Source organism: Anopheles stephensi, chromosome 3 (assembly GCF_013141755.1).
Source record: "Anopheles stephensi strain Indian chromosome 3, UCI_ANSTEP_V1.0, whole genome shotgun sequence".
NCBI lineage: Eukaryota > Metazoa > Arthropoda > Insecta > Diptera > Culicidae > Anopheles > Anopheles stephensi.
The window spans coordinates 36,116,002-36,129,170 of record NC_050203.1 but is presented as its reverse complement, the minus strand read 5'-3'; the positions used below and the strand labels follow the sequence as shown (position 1 = coordinate 36,129,170).

General features: G+C 42.2%; 1 protein-coding gene across 1 annotated transcript in view; it reads left to right on the top strand.

Annotated features, from left to right (window-relative positions):
• The first annotated feature begins 302 nt into the window (after positions 1–302).
• The window catches only part of LOC118509700 (protein rhomboid), a 116,927-nt gene continuing 104,060 nt past the window's right edge, over positions 303–13,169 (top strand). Inside the window, exon 1 of the mRNA XM_036050772.1 lies at positions 303–562. The gene's annotated coding sequence lies outside the window, so the exon portion shown is untranslated. The remainder of the gene's footprint in view (positions 563–13,169) is intronic.

Sequence of the window (13,169 nt, the reverse complement as noted above, 5' to 3'; positions counted from 1 at the left end):
AGGTTGGCAGCTGTCAAAGTGATGTGATCAAGCTGGATTATTTATATACACCTTGCTAAGTAGGAAACTCTTTTCCAAAAACTAGAATCAATTGATTTTAGCGATACTGCACCTGTTTAATGCATCGGTTTTTTTGTATTTTATTATGTCCACTTGGAAATGTAATAAATTTCAAAATAGGAATTCATAGTAATATTCTGTTGCTTCTGCGTTTCTTTGGAAAATTGTACAACATGATGCAACGTGTAGACGCAGCTTGCGTTGCGTTTCGCACTGTCACCAAAATGAACAAATTATGTAATCACCGGAATTGTACTCCGAAAGGAGATCGTACTCTGTGAAGTGGAAATGCGTAGTCGGACCAAGTTGTTGGAGAAGAATATTTAAACTCGAGATCCGATTCATTATCGCGTTTTTCAATACCGTTTTCCCAGTCGCGAATACTTAGCGAGGTTAAAGTATCGATAGTGCTGTGTATGTGTACCGGCAGTGACGTAGTATTTGGTGGTCGAAGTCCTGATTGCAGCTGGCCAATCTTGTCGATGAGAACTTGGATTATCTGGTAAGTTATCTCTAGTTCTTGTAATAATCTCTCTTTCATATGCCAGGAACAGATATCTAATACCGACCGGACCAATTCCAAGTGCTGACTATTGACTAACCAGCTACGAGTATAATCATGTTAAGGAATTCGGAAGTGGGAAGGTCCGGTAGATTTTAGTGCCTAAAAAACGAATTTTATATGTTCCTGTGGCTATCGGACTGTAGTAATTTCATCACAAGTTTTAGCTGTAGAGAGTAAATTATAATTTCAAGATACGGACATTAAAATTCCCGGTTCTTGATTTGTCAATATATCCTTTCCTAGCATACGTTCTTAATCAGAATCACTGGTGGCTTGGATCTAAATTCCCTTTTTTTTTTGGTAAAATTTCTTTAAAGTAATGCTTTGATTTCCTGAAAAACGTTTGGTAAGTGCTTTTAGTTGCATTTCGAAAGATTTGGGTCACTCCGGACCCAATCACAGAATTGGAGTGCTTCACAACTGCCGATATCAGTCCCTAGCATTAGCCTTCAGAAAAAGAATATGGAGTAGCCCGACATTGTCCTATCAGCACCAGTGGCTAATATGATGTGGCCGGAATGAAATCCTGCTAGGACCTTACCCCCATACGCATTCAAATCTTTTCAGCTGAGGTAAATCATGTTAAGAATGTTAGAAACTGTAAGCCAACACTTTTTGCCGTTTCATATGAAGTGTTAAATTTGTCGAGCAAAATACTTTACAGAAGTACCGGGCGTTTGTGGTTTTATTTATAGCAGAGAGGAGGCTATATGGTTGAACATTGTTTGTACCGGTTCGGTAATTTCATGGCACTTTATTTTTAATTTTCTAGTTTAAATTACCATTCAAATCGGCCAATCAGGAACGGATAGTTTATTTGCTTCTCTGGATGCACTCTCCAGACATACTCTCCGAGAGAATTCACAAATTGCTGTAACTACCTGTCAGACTATGATGGTAATGAATGCAGTCCAAGACTCGGTCGGTGGGCATAATTTGAAACCCCACAATTATCCTTCCATAAAATGATACTATTCATTAAAATTTACTCAAACGACCTCAGCAACACTCTGCGCTATGTCTAACGCATCGCGCAGGACATGCAATGCGGTGTGATGCTGGTTGGTTGGTCCTTGGGTATACATGAACATGCCATTTTATGGGCACGGTACAGGCTGCAAAATGCTAATGCTATACATTCCACGATTGGTAGCTTCTGAACATAAGCGGGTGGTTCTGGCCACAGATTGAGCATGCAAACCTGGCCGGGATCCGTCTGCCAGATTCCGTGCATCGGCTCCCAAAAACCTATCAGCAGAAGAATGTAAAACCCGAATCGTAAAATTGCCCAAGGGTATCTCATCATGTGGCTACGGTACTGTATCGGCGCTCGTAAATTGGGATGATTGGCTGCCGTTGCTTCGGCTGATCCTGGCCACAGTCCTGACCAGCGAGCTTCCAGATGTTGAAAGACGGCTTCGACTGTACTTGGCTTGGGTTGGGAGCGAGTTACAGCGTCTGATTGCGTGGCGCGTTCTGCTCTGTCCAACATACAGATGGGCAGTTGCTGCAGCAAACTTTACTACAGGTGTTGCAGCATAGCAATATGCATGTTTCGAATGAGATCAATAATATGGTATGAGAGCTTATGGTGTGGAATTACGGGCTATATGAAACCTTCCTGATACTGGAACATTTAAAGAATTAAATGACTTGTTGCATTTTTAACATCTGTTGTGTGTCATCGCTCGATGTGATTTTTTTAATATTGTTTATTAAAATTTTAAGTGCAATAGTATCAAAGGAAATTTGTGATAAACGGTATAAAAATGGATAACACAGGTACTTCAGTTCCGTTTTATAGTACTCTCAAATCACGCACATATTTATGTCCAATATTGAATTACAAATTATTTTTTTGTTAGTTTTAAATGCCAAGAATGCTGCATGTTGCACCAATTTTCTATTATTAGTTGCTAAATATATTGTTTGATTCTATATATTGTTCTATAAGGTGAATCAAATTTTTAAGCATCAAAACTGGCACCAATCTTTGTCGATTATGGCACACACTGCCGTGCGTCGTAGCCAGCTGTTGCTAATTGTTCTGTTGTCTATAATAATTGTTCTGATGTCCAACGAGTAGCCCCGTTTCTGGACCAAAAGGACATCTCGCAGCATATGAAGTGATCATGTTGTTACTTGATAATAGTAGGTTCCGTATTAAACTTTGGTGACATGTGAAGACGAAAGACGAGATGGCGAACTGTTAAATATTGCACATGCGGCGATCATGGTATATAATTTGTGCAATAGTTGTGCAATCGCATGCTACCAATAAACGCGTGCACGTGCCTTGCAACAATGTAACTAAAATTGCATGGGAAAATGCAAAAATAAACTCTTTCCTTGTTAACAAATCTTTTATAGTTATACAAGTTGTTCAACAAATGCTATTATTTCGAAATTATTTTTTTCTTAAAATATTTTTATTAAACAAGTCTTACATCTTGTTAAAATCCATGAATGCAAAATCAGATTCTCTTCTTCTTCCTTGGCAATATAAAATAAGATTATTCATGCAAAAAAAGTTCCTCTATTTCAAGACATGCCGGAACAATAGGTAAAAATCAAATCCACAAACCCCTCCACAAAGTCCTCCTGTACTGAGTTAAGTACAAGAACAAACAACAAAATCTCTTCCGTGCTCTATACCTGGCCAAAAAAAAAGTATCGTGTTCGTGGTTCGAGTCATCATTCCTGCCCAGCAGCAAAAGAACTGGCGGCAATCCCAAACTCACGCGGCACAGCAACTTGTGTAAGGGCACGAGGGCAAATATTTAAAATTAAGAACGCAAATAACGCACGGCACGCGTGCAGGACGTTCAGCCGTCAGGACACGGTGGGCCGAACCGACGCCATCCAAAGAACCATTGTCTAGGACGCGGCTGCCACTTCCTGGTTTCTGTGGCACACAACCACCAGACGGCTTTGAGCAAGCAAACACCGGTTGGTGGCTGGTAATTGAAGTGTAGAATATCAACACATGCTCCGGATGCAATGTGCACACGATGTTTTCTGCCATGGATGTTTGCGTGCGCTGAATCAAACAAGTCGCGATATCAACTATTGCTTCCAGGCGCTCGGATACGGATAATAAGCGAGAAAGGACTTTAATGGGCGGGAAGAAGCAACTCTGGCTGGCTGGCACAATTTCTTGGTCCCGGCTGACGACAAACAAAAGATTTGAATGCCGATACGGAACCAGAACGCCGACCGTGTGTAGCGCACACGGCCTGCGATTCCCTCCCCACAATTATTCGCTAGTGACAGGCAGCAGGGCGAATGATCTTGAAGAAATTGTCCTTCCAGTGCATACCCTACAATTAGCGTGTGCAGCTTGCACGGTTCCGGTTATAACCGTTTGCGTTGAATAAGTGTAGTTCACGGGGATATTTTCTCGAGTTTGTATTCAAGGGTCAGAGGTTTGTTGAGGCGGTGCGCGTGTGCTGTTTAGTACAAGGACCATCGATGAATTCCTGTAGTGCTTGTAGTAGGGATTCTTCTCAATTGCTTTCTTATTGTTGGCTAACAAGTCATTGAAAGAGAAGATTGTAAATGAACCATTGTTGTATGAACTGTACCAAAATATTGTCGGTTGGTTTTCTTTGGTTAGTATGTTTTGTTTATAGAGGTATGCGCCTATTTGTGGTGATCCATGGATTTGTGGTGGGACCGAGAATCGAGACCCCCTCAGATCATCTCCACATACACAGGATTTTGGCCTCCAAGATATGGGTGTATGTTGGAAGGACATGCAAATATAGAAGGAGAAGGCTTACTTAAGAAGTGCTTTCATCAGTCGTTAAGCAGGACACATTATTAAAATAGGAAAAATACTATAATATACTAATAACTTAAAATCAACATTATGTGTCTAGTAACAAAAGAACCTCAAGAGGCAAATTTGAGAGTGCTGACTGTCCCAACGCTGTGCTATACGTATAACGCAAATAATCTCTCGTGAGCTTTAACTTCAAGCCTTCGCAAAAAGTTCAAGGAGTTAAATACAGCTTGTGTATCAAATTCATTGCTTGACAATCCATCCACAAAGACATACTGAGTCATAGATCGACACTAGTCCCAGTAGCAGACATCGGGTGGAATAATTTGAGCATGCGACATTGGGTCTCCATGGCAGGAATCTGGTTGCAAATCGCGCAGCCTTCCGGTGAATTGTTTTTTTACATTGACTCCATATTTGGATTTGAGCTGATGGACACCAAAGCATTTCTATATTTTCTATTTCTATATTCTAAAGAGCCTGGATCAGCTGAGCCTCAGTCAATTAGGATGCCTAAATCATTAACACATTCAGTGCGCTACTGCAAATTGTTTGTATTCAGTCAGTTTTGTAGCCAGTTGAATCTTGAAAAGGTCATTCATCGACAATATGTAACCACCGAGACCTAATCCGTCAATCGCGTGTTGAAGGCCAGACTGTGTACCGGGGCATATAACTTTACATCGTCAGGGCATAGCAACACGTTATAAACAGCAAGTCATATAGTGGCGTCATTGATTCAAGGCAGGTACAACAGTGGATCACTATTGCTACTCTCGGGTACCTCAGAACTACTGTAGAAGGTGCGTAAGACACTCACCATGATTTACGAAGAGATACGATCTGATATATTCGATCATTCTGGCGGAAAACCCCAAGTTCTAGCAGTTTTGCAGCCACCACACTTTACGAGACACTACATTTGAATAGCTACTAACCACATTCGCCGTTAAATTCGAAAGTCCGACCTTTTTACTCTGCTGTTAAAATCATATCTTCGATTTAAAATGGGCTGGTGTAGTGCAAAAGATCACACAAAACATAACAGCTAATCCATACACAGGTTTAGTAATTCGGTGCGAATTCTGACCGGCTCTGGAAGTCAGCTGGACGCAATATGCTTGTTTGGGTGGTCCCTCCTGCAATTTGTTTGATCCCGCCCCGTGAACATAAGCCACCTCCGTGTGTTGTGGGAAAGAGAATTGAGGATAGGAAGAAGAAAAAAAATGTCGAAAAATTAAGGGAGGCTTCATCGGCTGATTATCTCTTAATAAAGAAGATCGGGCATTGTTTTTGTTGCTCATCATTTCCTTCGACAGCCCGTACTTCTAATTTCTTTGCATTGACGGTGCTGCTGCAGCAATGTTTGATCGTCTGTGGTGGTCAGACGACTTTCGGGGTTCGGCTCTAATCTGACCGCACCAGTAGCGTTATTAATGATCGTTCAAATCCATGAACGCGCCAAGCCACACAATGGTATTTGATCTTTCTATTGGAAATGGATCACCCATGATGCGCTCATTCCCATGGGGTACATTCCCATGACGAGTCACGTTTGGATTAGATTGTTCGAGTAGCGAAGTGGAGGATGTAATCCTTTTTCAATCGCTAGTTGAACGGTTGTTTAAAAATTTCATTAGTACCAGACCTCAACCTTGATCAGATTTATTAAAACCAAGTTAAAACCGAGAATTATTTCCAATTGATTTAATTAGGATATTTTTTTGTAGAATTTATTGATCATCTCAGTCTCTTTTGAAGGTCCCGTATGTCCTTGCTGTGCGGTTGTCACTGATTTGTTTCAGACTGTTGCTCTTAAACTGCTGAGCAAATATTCACACAAATTTATGTTATTACGGTGAATAAACAAACGCAGCATGTCGCTCGTGCAAAGCGAAATCGCAGTAAGGACCGGGGAAAAGCACACGATGAACAGGGGTTCAACGAAGTACATTGTAGTGCAAGAAACCGAAAAAGCTGAGATAATAGGAGTTGAAAAATGATTACGACCGTGGGCTTCAAGCGAAGAAAGCGAAAAGGTATCCGCGCGGTAGGTAGGTAGCAGGTGTTGTCGGTTTCGGTAGAGAAGCTGCGAGAAAAGTCGTATACAACACGGGTTTGACAAACAGAACTTAAACAAACGAAGCCGCCCGCTGTCGAAAGGCAGACAGTGATAGAGGGAGGATCAAAATGACCGTACCCGTGAATGCCGGGTGGGATAATCAAAAACGGTCAAGTCACCGGTGCACACTGGCCAAAGAGAGAGAGAGATTGGCCTAAGCATCGGCGCATCAGGCCCGGAGGGTTTTCCGTCGGTAAACGCCACCGCGCCAGCCCTGCGCTGCGGTCATTTGCCGTTTGTTTTTCTGATAATTAGAAGGCGGACGGACGGTGTTTGCTTACGGCTTTGTTGTTGTTCTTTCTTCCGAATGCTTTGAACCTTACCGTGTCGAAGAGATTCTTGGGGCGGCGGCAGAACCACACAAAACGATCGATGACGAAAGCCGCCACCGCGTGTCGATAGCCGAAGGTTTTTCCATAATTATATTGTCTGCCGTGTACCCTTGTTTGAGGGGTTTGATGGTTCTCGGGAAGAAATGGGACTTGGTTGGGAGGCGATGAAACCTCCACATCGGGGAATCTCGTGCTGCGGCCCCTGGAGGGTTTTGATGTCTGATGGCCTTCGGCTCGGAAGGTTTCGGGATCGCAAGAAAGGAGCCAATATAGTTAGCAATATCCTGCATTCAAATCTTCCTCTACCAATGACACCGATTTGGAACCTGGTATTTAGCTGTCTGTTTTGTGCATTAAGGACATCAATGAATGATGGCATTGGGATGGTGGTTGTAAAGCGACCGTTCTGTCTTCAGGGACTGATCAAATTAGGCCACCATGAGTGTGTCGGTTGCTTTAATCAGTGATAAATTGGTGGGTTTGATTAATGTGTGATGCAGTGCATGCCGTTAGTAAGTTGAATTCAGAGAAAAGCGCTGGACATACAACAACTAAAGATACATCTTTAGATACATCTTTAGTAGTTGCAGAATAGGGAAGGTCTAGGCCAACAATATTCGAGATGGTTTGAAGAATAACAGGAAAAATGTAGTCAAGAATAATGTTATAGTTATTTGGCGTACGAGTCATTGAAATAGTTTTGAACTCTGACACAATTTAGTCATTTCTCTGGGTAGATTATGGAGAATTAAAAAAAAACCTATTTAAATTTGCAATGAGCTTCCCACAGTCTATGGATCATAGGACAGGTGTCCTGGGACTCTCTTTCTGAGGGCCTTCCATAAGTCGGCAATACGCAACACTATCTACAACGCATCTTCTATTCATGTGGAAGGCAAAAAAGCACTAGCTGGGTCGTTTGGTTCCATTCCCATTACATGACCAGCCCGCTAGAGCCTGGTTAGTATAATTTGCTTCATGATGGAGAGATCACCATACATCACGTAGATCTCGTCTCTGTTGTCCCATGTGTAAATCAGTGTTTCTTAGCAGGGCTACTGGTTGTCGCCTCGTTAATCTCCATCCTGAGGTGAAGTACCGCATAATCGATCCTTAGATAAGCTTCTGCTACATAGCAGAGATGATGACACCAATTATTATTATTATTATTTATTTAATCTTCAACGGGCCGTATGGCCTAATTAAGATGTAACAGTTCCTTTAAAAAAAACATAGCCAAAACAAGATTTACATCGCAATTCACTGCGGCCACGGCAAAAGCCGGAGACGTTCCTTGAAGCACTGAGTTGAGATGTCGAAGTCGAAGCAATCCGAAACAGTGTTGAAGACAGCTGACTTGCGGAACATAGGGTCAGACCGACCAGCGCTGGAACGGGGTTGAGCGAGCCGTAGAGTTTCTCTAGCCCTAAGTGTTCGGGATGGTGCATAGATTTCGACTCGATGCAACAAATGCGATGAGTCGATAGAGCCATTTAGCAATCCAGCGATGAAAGAGCACTGTGCATTACGTCTTCTAACCGAAACGGCACCGCGCAGCATAAGGAGAAAGATTATTGTGATCCTACCAGGGAAGTAGGCGTAGGACATATCGCGTGAGCTTACATTGAATCGCCTCAAGTCGAGCTATTGAAGAAACAGTAGTTGGGCTCCAGACTACGCACGAATATTCCAAAACCGAACGAACGATACAGTTGTAGACAGCTTTGATGCACATGGGGTTGCGGAATTCATTAGTTGTCCGGATAACCACGCCAAGTAATTGATTTCCTCTGGCTACAACGTCATCAAACTAGAGTCTAGCAGAACGCCCAGGTCTTTGGCATGATTTTGTCGATTAACTGCAGTGCCGTCCATGAAGTAGGTACCAGTAACTGGGCTCCTGCATCGACTAAAAGACACACAGAAGCATTTCTCGAATGCTCGAAAGAAGCACCAATGTTGACTATGTCGTCATAATTTTCGTCAAGATCTGGATTGATTTATAAATGATGGTCCATGAAGTATGCTCCCAAAAGAGACAGGGATGGCTCTCTCTAACGCCCAGATCGAAGAGCAGACAGACACATCCCCATCTACCTCCACCCGACATTGGAGGTTGCCCATACAAGACTGGTAAGCTTGCCCGAGATTCCAAAGATCAACGTTAGCATATTGGGGTAACGAACAGAATAGTACTACATGAGGTTGAGTTTGCATCCCAAGAATTCTCAGTCAGCTGTCAACTAGAGAAGATGCCCTTTGTTCAGTTATTGAAAAAAAAATTGTCGAAAAGATGGCCTTATTGCTATTGACAAAATTTATTACATTAACATGCATGCTTTTTTGATTACTGTTTGTTAATTTAGATAGCTCTTTAAAGCAGAACTTAACTTCCTTTTTATCATTTTAGAATACAGATCGTCACGTATCGTCGTTGATTTAATTCAAAAGCATTGCTCGGCTGCGTATATGGTCTTTGAGAAATAACGGACCTCCTATTCCTATATCAATCATCGATGACAATAAACCGTTACGATTGAAACAATCGACCAGACTTTTCTAAGACATTTGCTGTCCGATCATAGTGCAGGAATCCCGCGACGAACCGAACAGCAGACCACACCATCTGACCAACATTCGACCCCATCTGATCTCAAGGTCTTGGAAGGATATTATTAAAAAGGCGGACGAACGGCGAGACAACAACCAACGACGCCCCGAATGCCCGAAAGTGCATCTGGTGGCGAAGTCTCTACTGTTTCGTGGCCATGGACCATAAAACAAGGGATTGTCTGGCATTTAGGTACCCAATTAGCTTCTAAGTTTGGGAGGAAAGAATGGCGCACACACTCACACACGCACGATCATCACCACCAAAAAAGTTGCATGCATGCGGCCGCCGAGGCGTTACACGGATGAAGCTGCAGAATGTCTTGCCAAATCACGGAACGCTTCTTCCCCGGTGCTGAAAGTGATCAAAAGACACCGAAGGGAATTAGGACGATTCACAGTGGCACAGTGGGAGAAGTGTGTCTTTAAACCGAAGAATGTTCCAACCAGCAATTCAGGGATCCCCACCACTGTTCGATGGAGCAGCTAAATCACCGGGCTCGATTTCAAACCTTTTCCTTTCGCCTTTCTGTCTGATCGCACCCCGCGAAGGGTTTTGGCCCGGGTGGTTTTGAGTTGAGGTCCATAATTTTGGCCTCAGTTTGGCCCGTTTCGGGTGATGCAGTTGATGGGTGATGCACGATGCGCTTTTTTGCGACTGATTTCTGCGTTTGTGCCTGTTTCTATTGCCAAGTCGTTTTGGGACGTACGGCCGGACCTCGTTTTTGGAATGGTATTTTCGGTGGTAGCCCCACATACTTGCAAGCTTTGATCCGGAGCTTTTTGAGTAGAAACAACTGTGGAAGGTTACTCTCCTGTTGCCTTCTACCGGTGGATATAATTACAGTGTTGCAGGAAAGCCAATCATAAGCCCACGAATAGCACGAGTCTGGCACGGATCGTCGATCGCACGGATCGGTTTGAGCCAAACGAACTATGCATCACAGTTGCAACCGGTGGTGTGTGTGTTTGGTGCATTATTATGAACATTCCTTGATAATTGGTGGCTCCCCAGGAACGGTACCAAAGAAGTGTCTTTACGGTGACCGCTACTGCAAGAGCATGGTTACTGACCAAATTCCACGTATCTAATGAAAATGAAGTTTCTTTTATGAGGCGATTTGTTAGACACGCAATTATGTTCTTGGTGGGCATGAATGTTAATGATAAGCTTCTTTAACTTGGTGTGCAAGTTGTAAACATTCTTGACCTTATATAGAATTACTTGAAAAATGCATCACTTGAAGTAGCATAATATAATACCCTGGTACGTGTCGACATTAACACGATCCTACAAAGGGATCCTGCTAGCGCCAAGTCTTCGAAGAGAAGATGTCTAGCTACATACTTGTAATGGAACCCATTTAAAGGATCAATGTTTAGATGTGATTTATGTCTCAGATCACTCTCCGATCTGGTTTTAATCCCTCCCTTAGATCTATTACCTTACCACCATGAATATCACCTCTCCCAGGAGTCCAAAAAATCCTTTTACTCACTTCTTAACCGAACATATTGTGGCAAGTTAGCTTTTTTGCTTTCCCAAAAGCAATAAATATTCTTTTACACCCCTCGTTTTTATATTTTGACAACAAAAGTCAAACCGCCAACCAGCGCTAGCAAGGCATCCTTTTTTTATTTTTGTCCGTGCTCCAAATTCATCGGATGCACATCACTTACGGTACACGTGCAAGCTGTCACTTTGGTTTTTAACGATTTTTTTTCCTTCCGATTCCGTAGCCAACGGTAGAATCGATGTTGAAAAAAATGCTTCTTCCGAGTGACTTAAAAAATGAAACATAAAAACAGTGTTTATTTACTAAAGAGCAGTTTGTTTTGATTGTTGTTTCTTGTTCGTCGTTTTTTTTTTCAATATGTAGACGTCGTTGTGGTAGAGCTTATTTTTTGGCGGGGTTTCTTTTTTCTTTAAAGAGATTTTACTAGTTTTTGTTGCAATCCTCGTGTCTCTTTCCGGACCATGCTGTCGACGTGTAGCTTTACGGTTTATTAAGTTGTTATGGATCGTGCTGAAGGATGTTTTTTAGAAGGTAGGTTAGGGATGGAATTGAAGAAACCAAAATCCAATGATTTACGATGAGAAATTTGAAGCAACTAAGCATTGTTTCGCCTGCTCCTTACGTTCTGTAAGATATACGGTTCTTCTTTTGAAGGCTGGTTTTAGAGACAAGTACTAGAGAAAGAGATTTTAAATGTTTTATTTTTTTAGTGTAGTAAGAGTATTGTTGAACTTTTTATTAAAATCTCCTTCTTTTTCTTTCTTGGCCTAACGTCACCTCTGAGGTTTTACTACTTACTTACTGATAGCATGATAATCCCTGATGGGACTTCAACCCCGGTCCTGCCGTATGAAGACTGGCGCCGCTATCGCATCTAGTACCCTTTTAGGTCCCTTTTCTCCATAGCTATCCAACGCACATATTCCACTTAAGCACACTTTTATTGCTTCAATAACGACCATGATGATGTACCAGGACATGAATAGAGAACATTGTCATCATCTGCTCTTCAGCAGTTTTGCTCACTATGTATGCATTACAAACGCATCATGCCAAAATCAACAGCGCAAACCTTTCTTCTTCCACCTTTACGTGAGCGAAATCCAACTCCACCAATATCCGGAGACCAGACGGCACCGGTTGGTGGCCTCCCAGAAGCTTCCTATCAAAAGGTGTCTTGAACCGTACGGAAATATGATCTCCGACCTTTCAACGAACAACAACGGGTGTGTGCGTGTTTCTTCCGCAAGGATATGGATTTCCGCCTTTTGCTTTGTAACCGGGTGTGTCGTTCGTTCCGATCGCTTTGCTGTAGGTCGAAAGTAATATTAAAGAGTGGAACGAAAATTCCGTCTCGCCTGGAACGGTTGAAGGTTTGTGCTGGCACGTTTGTCCGCCGAAGGATGGTGATCTAATTAGATTATTAATGATGATATTCCTCACTCTTCTCCTATAAGATTATAGCTATAAGATGAAAGTTAGTTAAAATAAATTGAGTGTTGGACCAGAGTGTCAGCATGTGTCATGAACTTTTTATCGCGACTTCATCCAACAGTCCCTGACAAAACTCCTTTAGCTAATGTCCAATTGATGTTCAATAATGGCAACCAAACGTGCCAACAGTTTGAGGGCATCTAATGGATGAGTCTGTTAGCACACCCCCCATGAACGTGACATGTGCGACGTTTGCATTTTATTATGCCCTTTTTTGTCGCTTCTTTCATTGCGATCATCCAGTTTGTTTACTTACAATGCGTTAAAGGTCTTTAGCATTGGACTAAGCAATAAAGTGTAGAACAGCTTCTCAGGGTGTTTCCCTTTTCATAATGTAGCTTTAAATGATATTAATTGATAGAGTTGATGAAAAGTTATTTCAACTTAAATGATAAAATAAAATAAAAATCGTGAATTTCTCTTTTGGGTTGGTCTCATTAGGTGAGTCCAAGAACTGAATGGCCAGATACAAGATAAAAATAAGTCCGGGCAGAAAGAAAAGAGGTGAACGTATCTGAAGTAAATGTTCTTCAGAGAGGGATCCTCTTCTGTGAGCTACAAATCCTACCGCACACGTGCTGTGTCTAGAAATAACAGCCAAACCCCAAGCGTGATATAGCTTAGCCCAATTTAAACCCATTTTCCCGCTCACCCTTCTGCTGGCAATGACAGATATGGAGATAAC